Below are 18,417 nucleotides of genomic sequence, written 5' to 3'. Positions count from 1 at the left end.
ATCAAGGCTTTTATGAGAAACTGGAGCCATGAAGGTACTCTTTGGTTTGAACTTGATGGAGGCACTCTCCTCATTCTCTATGGGGTTAAGCACTGTAAAGAAGTGCCTGAGTCTCAGGATCCTCATAAATTTATACAAGGCTATTTCAGTCTCAAGTAGATTAGTGTGGTAAGTATGCACGAAAGATGTGCCTTTGTTGAGTAAATTTTCTTCTGCTTTTGTTAGTTGATAATTAGAAATGTTAATTACGAGGCTTTGGTCTGGCTCCTTAGGCCTGGTTTCTTCTTCTCGACCTCCTTTTCCTTTTCCTTTGCCTTGTCCTCGTCGCGTCTTCTGTCGCTCATTGTGGACGGTACGTCCGGAGGTTTGGATGGTGCAAGGTCCTTGTCTAAAAAAGAGTCGGATGTGGAGGCTGTCGTACCTGTTGCTGTCCCTTCCTGGTCTTGCTGGTTCGGTGTCGACTCTTGCTGTTTAGACGTGAACTGTTGTTGCTTACTCATGGGTTGCCTAGTAGCGCTGGTGTCACTATCCGACACTCCGCTCTCTTCTGATGACGCTGTGTGTTGTTTCCTAGTTGTATAGCGCCTCTTAACATAGATCTCAGCCCATGTGTATGCTTCGTTCAACTTGTAGTCGATAGTGTCCCGTTTGAATTTGCGTAGCTTGGTCTCTTGCAGCTCCTTTCCATATTTATCCAGTTTAATCTCTAGTTCCTCAAGGAATTTGCTCCATGGTTCAACTTCTATTCTTTTAGACAATTCATTCTTGATGTTGAAAATTTCCTCCTCCAGATCAGAGATTGTTTTGGCCAGTTCTTCTACCAATAACAGTATAAGATCTAATGAACACTTATTCAGAATCTCGAACCATTTGTCCATAAATTGCGGATTATTATTTAATCTATATAACATAGGTCTGATTGCTAATCGTAAGCCCCTTGGGATCCGCCTCACACGATGGTATTGAATTAGTGTGGACGCATGTAGACGTTGATTTAATTCACGTCGTGCCAAATACTCAAGTTGTTTTAACTGCTGTGCAGTTGATCCTCCTTGGGTGTCAAAAGTCTTGGTTTCCTTTATGAGTTTGTAGATTTGCGAGGCTTCTTCTGCAGAGTATCCTCTAATATTCGCTCTGTTATCTGTAATTCCAGCTATTGATTCGAACGACATTGTACAGTGGTGCAAGCTCCCGTGTGGCAGTGGAACTATGAAAATGTATGAAGGGGGGCTATATTAAAGAGCCACACGGTGACGCCAAATACTTTCTTAACTGCAATAGTAGCTTTCCAGCAGGAAACGCTTACCCAGCATAATAAGTTACGCGGGCCACTTTCAGGGAGGTATATTTAGTTTCTCTTTCAATGCATTTTCCATGCAGAAAATCTACGGGGCATCGTGCATGTAGCAACCTTACGAGTATAATTATAGTTATAATGTTGCCCTGTTTACTGGACACACGTTTTTGTAAGGTGCATTAGGGCGCCATCATTATGAGGCATAAAAGTATAAGGAAAGGCCAAGAAAATGGTCTTCTTCATAGAGGACTCTGAGGACTTAAGCAGCAAAAGTATATTTTGCCTGGAGCACATGCTTGGTCAGCGTATGAATATTTTTACAGCAACCACTGCCACAGAGTTGCCGGTTCGCAGCTCAGGCATTGCAAAAAACCCAACTCAACCATATTCATTTTATCAACCTTAGACATACGTAAAACTCAGCGGGCCCTCATGCTGTCTGGAATGCAAACTATATGCACATCTCACTTGCCAGCCCAAGCTGGGTCTCCAGTAGTGGTGGCTGGTGGCGTTCGAAATTGGCGAGATGTAGGATCAATACATGAATTATACCACGAGCGAGCGAAGCGAGCGAGGTCGACGTTTTTGAGGGGGATCCAAGAGGTTCTCTCCCAGAGAACATTTTAAAAAATTGGTGTATTTTGTTGCAATTTTCAGCACTATTTTTATGATAAATGGACCAAAAATACAGTTCTTATACTGGGTTTAGCTTGCCACCCTCCCTCAACACAAGGGGGTTGATTCCGATCCGGTAAAAACCGCTCCGAATAGCCGTTCGGAGCATTTTTCCTGTATGAATCGTACCCTGCAACGTCCGCCGTACGTACGACGAAGTACGAATCGTACCAGGAGCCGGACTCCGTACGAATCATACAGAGACAGTACAACTCGAATCCCGGTACGAGTCTCCGTCGGAAGCGGCTGTACGCGACATCCGTATGGTTCGCGGCTGGTTTATACGACCCAGCAAGTACGATACGTGTCGGGTACGCACCGTATGACCCTTTTTCTACGGGAGCTGAAAACAGCCGTAAAAGCAGAGTTCGCGACGAAACAGGTACGGAACGCCCTCCCCCCCCCCAGGTACGGTGCGTACCCCCCATGATCGCAGAGGTATGCACCGTACCCCATGTACGCTGGGTGTACGATGTGTACCCATGCAATCATGGGGTGTACGCACCGTACGGTGTGTATGTGATTGTGCGCTTTTCCGTACGAATCTCCCTTACCTGACGTGGACCGTACGGATTGCGTCCTGATACCCCGGTCCGGATCGTACTCGTCGGGTCGTACGGCGTTTGTACAAGTCGTACGGAGAGGGCTCCGGATACGAATCTTATGGACGTTTTTTTTACCGGATCGGAATCGACCCCAAGATGTAGCGTTACGGCTACAGCGGTTGACTTTAGAACTGGGGAACCAGGTTCCGTTCTCGGCATTGGCTGAACAGCCTGTGATTTTGGGCAAATCTCTTCATCTGCCCTGTGGTTAAAAACAATGAATGTGACCTTATGTAATGTAATTGCTGCTGATGTTGAGCGCTTCAATATATTTGAGTTTGCACTATATAAAACTGCACAAAGAGGTTAAAAAAAGCCTTAAAATAATGAAAGACAAATAGATACCCCCTAGCAGGTGGTTTCTACAAAACAAAACAGAACATCTAGATAGATCACAGCTTCCCCACTTACATTGTGTGATCATAGGCAAATATTTTATTTGACCAAAAGTCAATTTTTCTCCTTTTCATGTATGAAAACACTTTCTAATATGTGAGTTCTGGATACCAATTGTAAAAAAAGACCTATTGTGTTTGATTTAATAGACTATAATGTTCCTCTATAAAACTCTGGGCCACGTACAGGGTTTACATGACTTCTGTTTTGCTTCATAGTTCACTAATGCTTCATGTTTAAAAATGATCTCTTTTAAAAAGCACTCCTCTTTGCAGTGCTATAATGTGGCATATTAATTTCAAAGCTTCCACATGGTCAAGAAATACACTGTTTTGAAGAGACATCATAATATTTTACTTGATGTTTGTTGTATGATTTACACAGCAGACATTTTCAGGGCTCGGCTCGTTCACAGGGTTTAAGAGCCGAGCCAGACCCTTGTCTCAGCTCTACATGTTACTTTGTTGGTAAACAGACATAATATTGAGTAAAAAATATAGAATGGACATAATATCGAGTAAAAAATATAGAATGGACATAATATCGAATGGACAGAATATAGTTGTTAAAAATATCGAATAGAAGGTAAGTAATATCGATTTATTTTTAAAATATAGAAAGTCAAAATATCGATGTAAGTAATATTGAATTTAAAATATAGAAAGTTAAAATATCGAAGTAAGTAATATCGATTTTTAAAATATAGAAAGATAAAACATCGAAGTATATAATATAGATATTAAAATATATCGAATTTTTAATATATCTAAAAAAAAATTAAGTGCTTTTTTATGTTATTTAATTTTTGCGTAATCTAATTCTGTAGCGGGTTGTGGGTTTATAGGGCAATAGGGTGGGAAGTAATTTAATTGTAATTAATTAAAAATGTTAATTTATTTATTGGTATTTATTTTGAATTCATTGTTAATACATTTTTAATTGGTAATTAATTAATTTTTAATTGGTAATTAATTTTTAATTGGTAATGTATTTTTATTAATTGATTAATTGATAATTATGTTAATTTAAATAATTTCTTTTCCGTAGCGGGTTGTGGGTTCATAGGGGAATAGGGTGGGAAGTAATTTAATTGTAATTAATTAAATATGTTAATTAATGTATTGGTATTGAGTTTGAATTGTTAATTAGTTATTAATTATTTAATTTTTAATTCGTAATTTAATTTTATTAACTGATTATTTGATAATTAAGTTAATTTTAATAATTTATTTAGTGTATTGGGTTGTGGCTTTTTAGGGGAATAGGGGGGAAGTAATTTAATTGTAATTAAGTAAATCATTTTTATTTGTTAATTTGTATTTATTTTTAATGTATTAATTAATTGGTAATTAATTGGTATTCATAGGTAATTAATTGTATTTATTAATATTAATTTGTATTTTTAATTGATTAATTATTATATAATATTAAATTGGTAATTTATTTCAATTAATATTTTCTTGGTATTGATATTTTATTTATTTTTATTAATATATTACATTTTTACTTTCCGTACTGTTGCACTCACAGGAGTGGGAATAGTAATTGCTACCCCTACGCTATCCAACGCTTTCCCTACTGTTGCACTTTCTGGAGTGGGAATAGTAAATTTTACCCTGCCGCTATCCAACACTTTCCCTACTGTTGCACTCTCTGGAGTGGGAATAGTAATTTTTACCCCTACGCTATCCAACGCTTTCCCTACTGTTGCACTTTCTGGAGTGGGAATAGTAAATGTTACCCTGCCGCTATCCAACACTTTCCCTACTGTTGCACTCTCTGGAGTTGGAATAGTAATTTTTACCCCTACGCTATCCAACGCTTTGTCTACTGTTGCACTCTCTGGAGTGGGAATAGTAATTTTTACCCCTACGCTATCCAACACTTTCCCTACTGTTGCACTCTCTGGCGTGGGAATAGTAATTTTTACCTCTACGGTATCCAATGCTTTCCCTACTGTTGCACTCTCTGGAGTGGGAATAGTAATTTTTACCCCTACGCTATCCAACGCTTTCCCTACTGTTGCACTCTCTGGAGTGGGAATAGTAATTGTTACCCCTACGCTATCCAACACTTTCCCTACTGTTGCACTCTTTGGAATGGGAATAGTAGTTTTTACCCTCCCGCTATCCAACGCTTTCCCTACTGTTGCACTCTCTGGAGTGGGAATAGTAATTTTTACCTCTACGCTATCCAACTCTTTCCCTACTGTTGCACTCTTTGGAGTGGGAATAGTAAATGTTACCCTGCCGCTATCCAACTGTTTCCCTACTGTTGCACTCTCTGGAGTTGGAATAGTAATTTTTACCCCTACGCTATCCAACGCTTTCCCTACTGTTTTACTCACTGGTGTGGGAATAGTAATTTTACCCCTACGCTATCCAACGCTTTCCCTACTGTTGCACTCTCTGGAGTGGGAATAGTAATTTTTACCCCTACGCTATCCAACGCTTTCCCTACTGTTGCACTCTCTGGAGTGGGAATAGTAATTTTACCCTCCCGCTATCCAACCCTTTCCATACTGTTGCACTCTCTGGAGTTGGAATAGTAATTTTTACCCCTACGCTATCCAACGCTTTCCCTACTGTTGCACTCTCTGGAGTGGGAATAGTAATTTTTACCCCTACACTATCCAACGCTTTCCCTACTGTTGCACTCACTGGAGTGGTAATAGTAAATTTTACCCTTTCCGCAATCCTACAGTAAAAATATTGTAGATTTTGTATTAATATTACGTATATATATATATATATATATATATATATATATATATATATATATATATATATATATATATGTATTAACAAATCATTTTGTATGCTTTTTTTACTTACATTAATTATTTATTAATTTTAAGGTTAATTAAGTATTTTAAGTATGTTTAAGTTAATTATATTTATTATTTCATTATTTTTTAATTAATTAAAAGCATTTTTTAAAATTCTATATTTTGACTGAACCTCCTACGCCTTTGTTGCCGTTTTTGCTGCCGCCCGTAAATCATTGCATGCTGTGCACCAAGCCTCCTCTGATCACCTGAGCCAGCGCGGACCCGCCCGCCCGTCTCCCGCTGCCCAGCTGCTCTTTAACATCCTGAGCACGGGCCGCCGAGCGGAGACCGGTGAGGGGCGGACTTCAATGTCCAGAGGCCCTTGCGGCGAACCGCGTCACTGGGGAGCGCCAGGAGGCGCTTAAATTCACCATCAGCCTCATTGAGGGGTGGGAACCTCCTACGCCTTTGCTGCCGTTTTTGCTGCCGCCGGTAAATCATTGCATGCTGTGCACCAAGCCTCCTCTGATCACCTGAGCCAGCGCGGACCCGCCCGCCCGTCTCCCGCTGCCCGGCTGCTCTTTAACATCCTGAGCACGGGCCGCCGAACGGAGACCGGTGAGGGGCGGACTTCAATGTCCAGAGGCCCTTGCGGCGAACCGCGTCACTGGGGAGCGCCAGGAGGCGCTTAAATTCACCATCAGCCCCGTCTCGCGGGACGCCGGGCGAAGCCCGGGCCAAGGGCGGGCCCGTCCTATCCCGTCACAGACCGAAATAGACTGGGCTGGGCCCCCCCTCTAACACCTACTACTACCCACAGATGCGGGATGGTCAACTAGCTGGTCTGTATATAGATATGTAAGGTGTAATCTTTTTTCGAACGTGTATTTTACAATTTTAGCTGTGACCGTAATTACCACCATGTCACCTAGAGGTAGTCGTAGTAAAACAAAGCAACGTATGGCAGAGTTTACAGGTCCTATTGACCAGTTTATTATTAAAGCTAACAAAGCCATAGATCAGGGGATAATATTGCTGGGCAGAAGAGTCTCACAGGATTTAGCTCAGGCAAGACGATCTTCACTTGGGTCCCTGGCAATGGCGCAGACTCCCGTCAATCAACCTGAGAAGGCTGTTATGACGGAGGTGGACGCCGATGTCCATGGCATCCCTAGTGTAATTGATCTCTCTGCCACATTATCAATGTCGGACTTACAAACCGCTGAGTCCCTTGAAAAAAAAACTGATATTTTTGCGACACAATTGCAAACTGACAAGGCTCAGGCTCAAGCTATACAAAGGGGAATTAAAGAGGGCGCTATTCCAATGCAGAATAAGTCACACAATAAGAGAAAGAAAACAGCAGACTCAAACCCAGGAAACACCCAACATAAATCACGACTCAACATGCAGGGGAAGGGTAATGTTACACTAGGACTAAAGATGCACAATCTTAATTCACCTATCCCAGGTGATGACAGCGTAGATCTGCATCCCACGACTGTGGATCTTAGCATAACAGACAGCATTATAGAAGATCATATTAACACCGGTATTTCGGGCGATCAAACGAGGGGTGGCAATCATACATGTGGCGCCGATCAATCCCTGCTAGCCCAAATTAGAGAACTAATAAGAACTCAACTACAGCCATTCCAATTGAGTCTAGCAATTATTGAGAAACAGCTAGCAGTCCTAACGTTAACTCTGAAGACATCTACCCATCAGAAGAACCTGGGGTTGACCAATGTAGGAGGGTCGAAAACCAAGGATACTAATCTCAAAAAATCGGAAGGCACAAAGAAAACTGTCTTGGGCCCTGCTACCCCAAAAACTAACGCTCAAAAAGAAAACGCCAAAAACGCCCCTGTACAACAGAAAAAGATACCCCCTGTAATTACAACCCCTGTAATCCCAACTCCCGCTCCTATTCCTTCTAAACCAGCTCAGATAAACACTGTTCAACGTGACCCTCCACCAAGACATAGCCACCCGGGAGAAAGGCCTAGGGGAGGGGGATGTCAATCAGCAAATATTCCCCCCGAAGCAACTCCCTAGGTAGTAGTTATGACAGGGGTCCCCGAATTGACTCAGAATAGTGAAGAGCCAAACTGGTCCTTAAAAAACAAGGTTCATCATTGGTTAAACAATAATAGACCACTCCCGCAAAATTATACCGGTAGGATTATTGCAGTGCGCAGAGTCCCTTGGATAGGCCATCAACCAAAAAAAATCTCAGGTGACTGCATTATAGTCAACTTCGATGACCCTCATACAGCGGGTCTCATCTGCTCATGGGGTTCGACAAGCAAACCTGATGGGATTTCAACTAAACAATTGTCCTATTTTTACCCACCAGCACCCCGCTATAATGAAGGGCCATATTGGCCCTGGCATGAACCAGTAAACCACCAATGGGGTTGGGGCTCAGAACACACTAGGCAGGGGAGGAACGACTGGGCAGTATGGACAGGTAGGCACAGGAGAAATCCACCATATAGGGACACCTGGGGAGGTATACCAACATTTAATAGATACAGCGGCCTGGAAATGGTCGATTGACCACTATTAGATACTGAATATGGTAGCACAGGCCCAATGCACTCAATCAAGCCAACACCACACATAGCGAAAGTAACCGCAGGCCTTATTGATAACTATTATACCACAGATGCCCCAGAGAACTGTTCCATTACTCCTGTACCTGCAAAGGATAGTCCCACCATCATAGACTGTACCTTGAAATCAACTAATGAGATACGGGGGTTAAACTCTCCAACGATATTGACTAGCGAGGTGCATCAGACGCAACCTAGATTGCCTACATTGGCAACCTATGATAAACAAGTCACCTTTCTCTTTTGGAATATAGCAGGTCTAGCTTCGAAGCATACGGAAACCAGCTATCTACAGACTGCCAACTCAAATAATATCATCTGCCTACAAGAAACATGGCTTAACGAACCGATACATCTTTTAGGTTATAAGACCTACTTCTCTCCAGCAAAAAGATCTACTGCTGGTAGGAGTAAGGGGGGCTAATCACTTATGTTTCAAACCTTTTGCCCATCTATGACATCAACCCCGTGAAATTAGAGCCTAACTATCAACTGCTTGTCCTTCAAAGATCTACACAGGAAGTGTATTTCCTAATTAACTTTTATAATAATCTGAATCCACCTGATCTCATACTATTGGTAACTGAGATCTTCGAACTGTTCCTGGCCTTGCGCTTAAAACACGCAAGTAAGACATACACTTTAATCTGGGGAGGGGATTTCAACTTGCACCTGTGCACAAAAAGTAATACCACTAATTGTGGGATCATTGATGAACAAGAGAATGGGCTTACGCACTTTACACACACGCCCGAGGGAATAAAAATGTCTGAGACAATGGTGGAATTAGAGATGGGTTTTGCCAACGAATTAAAAACCCCAACAGTTGCATTTGCCCCAACATTTAATGGAAGAGGTGAACAAACCCTGATCGATTACATCTTAGTCTCTACTAGCAAAGCCCCTCACATTAAGACATTTCAAACTATTAATAATGCTCTTAGTGATCACTTTCCTTTAAGTGTGACCCTTCAGATTGGTAATAGTCAAAACAACGAAGGTCCACTGCAGTTAAATCTGCTGGATCAGCAAGAATTGGTATTGAACCGCTTGAACGGTTTCACTTTAAATTGGGGTAAATTAGACCCGTTGGCTGTAGCGGCAAAAATAGTTGCTGCAAGTAATACTCATATAATGAACTGTCTTGACCCTCTGGCTACCCCGGTCCAAATTCTGGCTGGCTATGCCTTGATCGTTGAAGCCATAAGGAAAGAATTAACCAAAGTCTGCAAACATAAGAAGAAGCCTAGAAAGGGATGGTTCAGCCCTACATGCACCAAAGCATATACATTACTAAGAAAGGCTCTAGCAAAGGAAATGAGAGACAGAGATGAGATTATTAGACTAAGGAAAGCTTACTCTCTAGCTATAAAAAATAGAAAAAAAGAGATTAAAGATGATTTGTGGGACCAATTACAGAAGAGCAGCGCCCTGAAGGATGGTGCTGCCTTTTGGCAAGTAGTGAGATCTCCTTTTCTGCTCCCCCGGGCAGACATGCCAACTTTGGACGTTGCTATCGATGCTAGAGAATGGGTCGTGCATTTTTCGGAGGTTTTCCGTAGGGAGAACCCCCACGAGATGGCCTCAGCTGAAGCTCTCCCCCATGTCAAATATCCATTAACTCTCAGTTTTGACTACAAAGAGGTATTAAACGCAATAAAATCATCCAAAGGGGGAAAGGCACCAGGCCCAGATACGGTCCCAGTAGATCTGTTCAAACAAAATCCAGACCTGTGGACTCCGCTCCTCACAAACGTATTAAACGCTGCCAAGGAGGTTGGTCTGGTAAAATCTTGGTCCACCTCGATACTGGTCCCCATTTACAAAAAGGGTGACAAAAACAGTCCATCCTGTTATAGACCCATTTCACTCCTGGACTCGCTCGGGAAGATGGCTGGACGCATTCTCCTCGAGCGACTCCAGAAGTGGACAAACCAACAAAATGTGATCTCTGATTTGCAATATGGGTTTAGGGAGGGACTGGGTACAGTGGACCAGGCACTGAATTTGACGCTCCTGGCTGAGAAATACGTGCATGCTAAGGGTGCCTCTCTCCACATGGTGTATGTTGATTTGTCCGCAGCCTTTGACTGTGTCATCCATTCGAGGCTGTGGACAATCTTACTTCAGATGGGCATTGATCCACCGATTATCGATTTTTTGCGAGAGCTGTATACGGGGGCCACAGGGAGAGTAAGATATGGAACCAATGGCCAGTTAACGGATAGCTTTCGGGTGGAGAAGGGGGTCCGACAAGGGTGTGTACTGGCCCCCTTCCTTTTCACCCTGTACACGAATGGACTAGAGGCCGCTCTACTTGAGGGTACGGATGATCTTCTAGCTGTTGGTCGTCGGCATATTCCAGCGTTATTATATGCCGACGACGCGGTACTTCTTGCCCGAACCCCAGTACAGCTTCAACGGGTTCTGGACAAGTACTGTTCATTCATGGCTAGCTTGAACCTAAAAATAAACATTAAAAAAACCTATGTGATGCATGCTGACCCAAAACACAGAAACCTGAAGACAATCTGTGTTAACAAAGTGCCCCTTGAACAAACACTAACATATCCTTACCTAGGAATTTTAATTGATAATAAGTTCAAATGGAAGGAAGCTATTAATTCTCGTAAGTTAGTGTTTCTTAGGACTGTAACAGCGCTGAAATCCTTTGCGCAAAAGCTAGGAAAAAAACCACCGGCAGAAATGATCAAAATATATATGGCAAAGTGTCTCAGCGCAGCAACCTATGGGGCAGGGGTTTGGGGAGGAGTAAACACTGATCAGCTCCAAACAATTGAGAACTCCTTTTTAAAGTACCTGCTGTCGTTACCAAGAAGTACGACCACATATGGATGCCATAACGAACTGGGATTGGACTACCTCTCGGATATAATAAAAATCCAACCAGTCATGTTGTGGCGGTGAATTTGGGTTACGGAGCAGTGTCACCTGACAAGGGCAATTGTGCAGGACTACCTAAACCTTGACAATATGAGGAGGATCAAATGGTTGGCTTATGTTAAGACATTTCTTACGGACATGGGCTTTGAGAAATATTTTGATGATCCCCCCGCAATAGTGGACATAACAAAAACTGAACTAAGAACAGCTTGCTTGTCGCACTTGAGTGAATTGCGTTTCTCGAACGAGGCTGGGAAAACATCAGTACAACATTGTCTGTTAATCCAAACTGTGCCCACAATCCAGCCGTACCTAAACTATAGCATAAGTCAATATGGGACATTTTTGCTGACTCGCTTTAGATTCAATTTGCTTCATCGTTTGCTTTCCTTTCCTCTTCAAAATGACTGGTCCCCAAACCTATGCCCTTGTCCCTGTGATTCTACCTCCCCACAATCTACCATTCATGTGGTCTTTTTCTGTAAGTTTTATATGGTCCCCCGCAGGAGGTGGGTTGTCCCTATTCTGAGGGTAATGGGGCTGCGGCAGTGCCGCCCAGCATATCTGGCTCTCCAGCATCTGGAACATGAATTGATTGCTAAATCGTTGGTTTACTTTTTTAAATTCTGTGTTAGATATCGCCGTAATCTATGATCCCTGTCTGCTCATAGACCTTTGCGATGACACTAGTATGTGCTGAGTACAGGGTGAAGAAGTATTTTTATATAATGCACAATATTTTAAATTTTCACCAGCATATCTATATACAGTCAAAAAAGTGTCTAACTAATTTTTAAAAGTCGGGTAAAACTTAAATTGCCTTTTATCATTTTATCTATTTATGTAAACGCTGTAATGTATTTTATGTACTTTTATGGAATTTCAATAATCACGGAAATCCAAATAAAGATAATTTGATTTGATTTGATTTGACTAACTATATTTTTTACATCGATATTTTTGATTCAATATTTTTGTACTTACCTGTTTGGAGATAGAAGGTCGATATTTTGGTATTCTATATTTTTACCTCGATATTTTTGTAATTCGATATTTTTGACGTTGATATTGTTTCAGTGATCCTACTTTGTTGACTAGAGAGAAAGAGAAGGAGTGCAAATACTTGTTCCTTCGCAGCTGTGCTGGGCTATAAAAAATACACGCTGCATTTAGCAGGGTATATTTACACTGATATGGGAAACAGCCACTACAACGCGAGCATCACATCGCGATGCCCTTACAACGCAGTCGTTACCATGACTGCGTCGTTACCACGGACTGCCATTACTACGCAAGTCATTACATAGACTTGCAGTAGATGGCGTACTAACATTAGAAATAGTATAGTTTACTATTCCAACACCTTCCCTACCATTACGTAGGCTGGAGTTGGAATAGTAAATTATAAATTTCTAATGTAAGCACGCCATCTACTGCAAGTCGATGTAGTGATTTGTGTTGTAATGGCTTTGCGTGGTAACGCGCACAGTCGTTGCATGTGTTGTGATAACTCGCGTTGTAACAAATCATATTCCACTGGCATCCACACTGACTGAGCAGCATACAGCAGCATTTACGGTGACTAACCAGGGCATAAACAACAGCTCCACTAAATAGTTAGTGCAAACATGGCGCCTGTATCAATGTACTGGTGTAAAAACTCTATTTCTTCAGTGCAAATGTCAACCTTGCAGTAGCCTGGTCAAATGTATTTACACCAATCAATCTCTGCATGCACAACTTCATTTCACTGGGTGCCAAGGTCACTGAACTAGGCCCAAACTGAGTAGAGAAAGGATGCTTCTCACTGCACCACAGCAGTGCCAAGAAATGCAGACATGCATCAAACACACTAAACATATTATGAATAATGTGTTGATTTAAAGTGCAGCACGGCTCGCATGTGTATGTGGGCATCCAAGATAGACCAGTCATGTGCCCACCTGAGAGATGCATGATGCACGATCAACTCATTCGGTGGCACGGGTTTAAGCCACGTGCATGGCACCAACATCTGCGTGTGATGAGGCAGGCCATCCTGCCTCGTACCTACATCTGCATCCAACATTTACCGTAACAACAGTCAACCGACCGCTGCGCTTTCTTTCCACAAGGCCAAGCTGGCAGCTCTAGTTAGGATTTTGTTTTAAGTTAAACTTAAGTTAAACTTGCATAAACTTAAATGTGCACAGTGAAGGTTGACCACAGGGACTGGCCTGCAGCCTGGCCCTGCACCCACCGCTTTGTGAGTAATCCACCCAGACTTTGACTGGAGGGTGGGCTGACATGCTCGGTCTTCGGTATGACCCAGTGCACAAGCCTCTGCTGGAGACCAGCCTCCTCTGCATAAAAACTTCTGCTTTGTTCAGTGAGTGTTGGCTGCAGGTGCCCTATATCCAACATGCATCATGCAGCGAGTCCCCGCTGTGCAAGACTTTGAGCATCTTCACAGAAGGGGATTGGCTACAGGAACCCATCATGCCGCATGTGGCTAACCCCCAAAGGGTTTCATTTCCCCAACACGGTGCTCAGTTCACCATACTGGGTGATAACAGTTGCAATAGACATTTTTCTGGGGTGTCCTGCCAATCAGATGAGTAACTTCCAGTGGCTGCTGGCAGGAGTGAGGAATAAAAAATGAAAATAAAGAAAATTAAACTTACCTCCTCGCCGCCTCTCTCCTCGTTGTCTCTCTGCTCACCTGGACCAAGAAGCACAAAGGCTCCACTAACCCAATCACAGCGCTGCAATTCAGCGTTGTGATTGGTCAGAGCGCCGTGGTTGCAATGCAGCCTGGGTGGAGAATGTGCAAAGTACGCATGACTGTTAGGCCGGCTTGAGACGGCGGGCCAAACATTCATACGCACTAACATGCCCACCATTCCCCCTGCTCCTCTGTCAGCAGAGCAGCCCCAGCCAACCCGCAAAGCTGCTACAGCAGGAACTAATAAAATTATAACAACATCGAGTTATTATCATTTTATTTTTCCTTTATCTACGCTGCAAAAAGCAGTGGGGCGACGCTCCTCCCACTGGCTTCTTCATAAATATGCAGCCGTACTCAGGAATCCGCAATGCATGGTGGGAGAAAAGTCTCCCTTGTCCAATGGCGTGCCTTTAGTTTTTTTAATTGGATTCACAAATCCTCCATGAATTTGCAAATCTGCATAGGATCCACAAATTAACTGTCCAGATATCGCTAAATGTAACCTTTTCTTGCCCAGACTGGAACTCTTTATTTACATGCAAGTCTGGTGTAATTCCATTCATCTGTTTCTTTCTGTGTCGAGGAGCAAAGAGCCCTATGAGAGGACACATGACACATGGCGCAAATGGGACTTAAGCTTGACGGACCTGCACCAAACGTGCCCGCGTCTCACCTCTCTTAACTGGATGGACGGGCAGAACCAAGACCACACTGCAGCAAGTCACAAATTGTCACCATTTTGGAACTCTGAGTAGGGAGATTTAAACAGAAGCACCTTGGGATGCCCGACCAGTCTGTTTACTTTCATTGAATGAATTCATGTGTATTTGTGAATAACAAGAGTCCCTGGGAGCTGGAGCGCGCAACCTGCTGCCTCGTGATCGCCACCCGTCATAAGGACTGAGGACACTTCATCTTGTGTCCTGGGGGGTGTTAGTACACAGCAGATTGGAGGTGCTCTGGCAGCGGTCCTTGCCTCTTTAGTCTGAAGAAGAGAGCGTGGGCGACGAGATGGGCTGAAGATGCTCTCTCTGCTCGCTGAGGTGAAGTGGACCGAATGGAGTCTGCAGAGCAGAGACATGACTGATGTGAGGCTGGTGGGTGGCTCATCAGAGAATGGCCACGTCACAGCTCTAAAGAAGTAGGGAGACAAGACCCGGCATGAAGAAGGCTCCTTTTGAGAGGCTTAAAGGGCAAAAAGGAGAGACTCCTGGAGGCTGGCCTCAGTGCTGGAGGAGGAGAGACAGAAGTCACACAGACAATTATGGGGACATAATGATAATTCCACATTTGGAATGCGGGGACTTATCACCCCTAAGGGTATCCAGGCACTGGGGGCCGTCGAGGAGATTAGGGGAGCTATTGCCCAGAGTCACATGATGCTAAGCTAAGCTACCACCAGCGCCAGCGATTGAACAATGAGCCCTGTGCTTCAGAGTATGCTGCTCTGGCCACTACACCACACCTTCCAAGGGCAGCAGCAAGGGATGGTCACTATCCTAGCGCATTAACCTGGCATAGTTATGGGCAGGGCACAAGTTGGGGGTTATGTGTTATGTAGGGGACACTTTTATAGCGCATCTATCACTCCATGGAGTATCTTGGCGCTCAAACCAGATGGAAACGGTTTAAGGAAAGATTGACCAATGGAGGCGCTTACACTTTACACCAGTGCTATGCAGGCTGCATCTGTAAGAGAAAACACCCAGGTCTTTAGCGCTTTCCTGAACTGAGTTTCACAAGACAGTGACCTAAGGTGAGGTGGGAGCTTGTTCCAGGCTCTAGATCCCAGGACAAAAAGAGATTTTCCTCCTTTGGTGGCCAATCTAAATCTGGGGATGGTTAACAGATTCTGACTGGCAGACCTCAAGCAACGAGTAGGATAGTAGCGTTTAAAGCCATTACACAAATATTTAGGCCCTTGCTGTTGAAAGGCTCTAAATGTGATCAGCAAGATTTTAAATAGGATCCTTTTTCCAACTGACAACCAATGCAACGCTTTTAGCGCAGCTGACGCAGATGATTTTCGGGGCCAACGTAGCACCAGCCGGGCAGCAGCATGTTGGATCATCTGTAGCCTATGGAGTACGGACTTATTGACTCCAGCATATAGGCTATTACAGTAATCCAGCCTTGAACTTATTAAGGCTACTGCGACTGATTTCCTGGCTGACAGAGGAAGAAGATCGAAGAACTTCCTCAAAGATTCAATTGTGTGAAAACACATACCGGCTACGGCCACCGCTTGCTGCTTAAAGCACAATTGGTCGTCAAATTTAATACCCAGATTTCGAGCAGATGAAATAGTCTCAGGGGGAGATTCAGCGTCGTCCAGCCACCAATTTTTTGGGGAAAACAGGTTTCGATTTCCAAACGGCAAGATCTCCGTCTTGCCAGAATTGCATTTAAGATGATTATCAGTCATCTATTTAAATGTAGCTGTTAAGCAATTCTTCAGGTTTTCCTCCGCCCCCAGCAGTTCTCCATCCAGTACCAGAATTAGCTGAGTGTCATCTGCATATGATATTGTACTGATGTTAAATGATGCAATACACGTGGGTGGATGGTACCCACCCACTATTTTCACAGGATAAAGGCTGTCTACCCTACCAAGAAGTTGGGCTCCACTGAATAATGTGCTGAGCTCGTCCCAGTGTCATTTCCAAACACCGGGACACTTTCAGCAGCACCTGCACCTTGTCTACTTTCCATCTGCAACAAGCAACAAAGTGCAGGCGGGGACGGGTCTTTCTTATTTTATACTCCTGCTGAGGCCATAATAAAGGCCGAATTTGAGGGGTCATCAGGCCTCCATTTTATCGAGTCTCCTGGCATCACCCGTAAGGTTCTCAAGGCGCTGGGGGGTTGCAGGTTCCAGTCCTTTAAGGAGGGGGTCCGTCGAAAAGCCAGGTCCTGAGGTCTCTTACAAAGATGGGAAGCAATGCTGTCTGTCTGAGGTGGAGCGGAAGGGCGTTCCAGGCCTTGCCCGCGAGGAAGGAGAAGGAGCGGCTTCCCGATCTGGTTTTTATGGTGCATGGAACCACGGTGTAGGAGAGCTGGGCTGATCGTAGGGTCCTTTGGGGTGCATGGAATTTGAGTCGGCTGTTCAGGTATGCTGGTCCGGTGTCGTGGAGGGCCTTGTGTGCGTGGGTGAGCATCTTGAAAGTGACTCTTGCCTTGATGGGGAGCCAGTGAAGTGTGGGCAGGTGCTGGGAGATGTGGCAGTGTTTTGGCAGGTTGAGGACCAGTCTTGCGGTGGCGTTCTGGATGTTCTGTAGCTTGCGGGTGAGGTGTTTGTTTATTCTGGCATAGAGTGCGTTGCCATAGTCCAGTCTGCTGGTGACCAGGGCATGAGTGACTGTCTTTTTGTGTTCAAGGGGGATCCATTTGAAGATCTTACGTAGGAGGCAGAGGGTGTGGAAGCAGGAGGACGAGACCGAGTTGATCTGGCGGTCCATTTTGAGTTTGGCGTCCAGGATGATTTCCAGGTTGCGTGCATGGTCCGTGGGGGTGGACGGGTTTCTGAGGGCGGGGGGCCACCATGTGTCATTCCAGGCGTCTGGGTTTGGGCCCATGATTAGGACTTCTGTCTTGTTGGTGTTTAGTTGTAGGCAGCTGTTTTTCATCCATTTAGCGACAGCTTCTATGCCTTCTCAAAAGTTGTGTCTGGCGGTGTTGTGTTCGTTGGATAGGGAGAGGATGAGTTAGGTGTCGTCTGCGTAGGACACAATGTTGAGTCCGCAGGTTTTTACGATGGGGGCTAGCGGAGCCATGTAGACTTTGAAGAGCGTTGGGCTGAGGGAGGACCCCCGAGGGACTCCGCAGGTGGTTGGTGTAGGGTCTGAGTAGAAATGGGGGGAGTCTGACCCGCTGCGTTCTGTCAGAGAGGAAGGAGCTGATCCAGTTGAGGGCCTAATAAAGGATCCCTGTGTCATGAAGTCTGCGTATTAGGGTGCGGTGGGAGACCGTGTCGAATGTCGCTGAGAGGTTCGAGGAGGATGAGGGCTACTGTTTCTCCTTTGTCCAGTAGCGTGCGGATGTTGTCTCTTGCGGCGAGGAGGGCTGTTTCCGTACTGTGTTTTTTCCTGAAGCCGGATTGGGAGGAGTCGAGGATGTTGTGCTCTTCGATGAATGTGGCAAGTTGGCTGTTGATGGCTTTCTCGATAACTTTCGCAGGGAACGGGAGCAGGGAGTTGAGTCTGTAGTTTCTGAGGTCGTGGGGTCAGCTGAGGGTTTCTTCAGAAGGGGGTTTACCTCAGCGTGTTTCAGTCATCGGGGAACAAGACGGTCGCCAGGGAGCGGTTGACGGTGTGGCAGAGCATGGGTGCGATGGTGTTGGTGGCTCTGTTGAAGATATGGTGGGGCAGGGGTCCATGGGGACCCCGGAGTGAATTGACTTCATCGTCTTCAGTGTGTCTTTGGTGCTGAGGGCTGTCCAGCTGTCA

The 18,417-nt window shown here is 44.4% G+C and overlaps 2 protein-coding genes across 15 annotated transcripts in view; one reads left to right on the top strand and one right to left on the bottom strand.

The window, feature by feature from the left end:
• LOC144785288 (uncharacterized) overlaps positions 1 to 18,417 on the bottom strand; it is an 850,769-nt gene that overhangs the window by 625,079 nt on the left and 207,273 nt on the right. The gene's annotated exons all lie outside the window — the stretch shown is intronic.
• Positions 1 to 18,417, top strand: part of DGKK (diacylglycerol kinase kappa) — a 556,369-nt gene that overhangs the window by 462,724 nt on the left and 75,228 nt on the right. The gene's annotated exons all lie outside the window — the stretch shown is intronic.

The sequence above is a fragment of the Lissotriton helveticus genome, chromosome 10 (genome assembly GCF_964261635.1).
Source record: "Lissotriton helveticus chromosome 10, aLisHel1.1, whole genome shotgun sequence".
NCBI lineage: Eukaryota > Metazoa > Chordata > Amphibia > Caudata > Salamandridae > Lissotriton > Lissotriton helveticus.
Note: the sequence above shows the minus strand (reverse complement) of the source record. Positions and strands in the feature narration are given on the sequence as shown.